The sequence below is a fragment of the Pipra filicauda genome, unplaced genomic scaffold (assembly GCF_003945595.2).
Source record: "Pipra filicauda isolate LSUMZ 115617 unplaced genomic scaffold, ASM394559v2 scaffold953_size45841_pilon, whole genome shotgun sequence".
In the NCBI taxonomy this organism is placed as follows: domain Eukaryota; kingdom Metazoa; phylum Chordata; class Aves; order Passeriformes; family Pipridae; genus Pipra; species Pipra filicauda.
This window is the reverse complement of record NW_024105146.1, coordinates 26,844-28,198: the sequence shown is the minus strand read 5'-3', so window position 1 is coordinate 28,198 and position 1,355 is coordinate 26,844. Positions and strand designations below refer to the sequence as shown.

At 57.5% G+C, this 1,355-nt stretch overlaps 1 long non-coding RNA gene across 1 annotated transcript; it reads left to right on the top strand.

Annotated features, from left to right (window-relative positions):
• Positions 1-285: 285 nt before the first annotated feature.
• Positions 286-1,089, top strand: LOC120325353. The gene is made up of 3 exons (XR_005567297.1): positions 286-384; positions 483-521; positions 850-1,089. It is a non-coding gene; the product is annotated as an uncharacterized LOC120325353 (long non-coding RNA).
• Positions 1,090-1,355: the final 266 nt, after the last annotated feature.

The window sequence follows — 1,355 nt, the reverse complement described above, 5'->3', positions numbered from 1 at the left end:
GTTTATATATTCTCCAGTTCAGGCAGGAATGCCCAGTCCTCCCCTCACAGCGGGCAATTCCATAAAAGGATGCTTAGTTCTTCCCTCAGAGCGGGCAATTCCATAAAAGGCTATGAGGATGCTCAGTCCATAAAAGGCTATGAGGATGCTCAGTCCATAAAAGGGTAGGAGGGTGCTCAGGACATCCCCCCCACCTCGCAGGCCTCTCCTGACAACAGTTCCTGGGAAAATGGCATGGAAGGCCATAGAATCCACAGTTTTGGGCTACACCCATCCAGTGAGGAATCGGTCCCAGCTGTTCTAACTAGGACACTGTGTCCGTCATCGCTGCCATCATCATCATCATCGGCCTCCTGGGAGTCGGTGTCTGGAAGCTCCGATCCGGTAACTCCCAGGATGGGGGTCGGGAAGGGGCACGGATCCGCCCGGCAGCATTCCGGGGATCCTGTACCACGGGTGCTGATCCCGCTTTCTTTCCATAGGGAAGAGGGAGGGGAATGGATACGACCCCGCGCCCACCAGTGAGTCCCAGCAGCGTGTGTGGATCCAGATCCTCTGGGCAGGGATCCCAGGATGGATGCCGGGATTCCAGAGGGGAATGGGGGCCTAATGGTTGGAGCGGGATGGGAAGGGGATTCCAGCTCAGGGCAGGATTCCAGAGTGGGATCAGGTGGATTGTGGACTGGGATCAGGGCTGGATTCTGGAGTGGGATTGGGGTGGGATGGACAGAGCAGGATCAGATGGGATTCCAGAGCAGTTTTTACTCTCCCGGGGCTTCACAGCCGGCTCCATCCCCTGGGATGGGAACAGGGACATGGTGACTCCTTTCCCCGCTCTCATCCCGGCAGGAATCACAGCCTGAGTGATCCTGGAGCTGGATCCGCCCCTTCCCTCTCCCTGCGGAAAGGCAGGAGCTGCTGGCAGAGCTCATCCCGCTGCTCCCACCCACCCCGGCCCCCCTGCGGCTCTTCCCGATGGATCAACTTCCTGCTTTTTCCCATGTGAAACCCAGGACCACAATTATTCCTGAGGCTTTAATTTGGGTGTGAAAATCTCCTGCTTTGGGCAATAAATCCTGGCTCCCTCCTCTGGCATCCGGCAGTTCCTCTGTGGGAACCAGGAATAGGAATGGGGACAGGGGGAAATGGGATGGGGACATTGGGGACAAGGATGGGGACACTGGGAGCAGGTTGGGGACAGCAGGTATGGGAATGGGAACTCCAGGAATGGGAATGGGGACATTGGGAGCAGGTTGGAGTCACCAGGAATGGGAATTGGGACACCGGGAATGGGAATGGGGACATGGGAGACCAGGATAGGGATAGTGGGGACAGGAACGGGGACACTGGGAGCA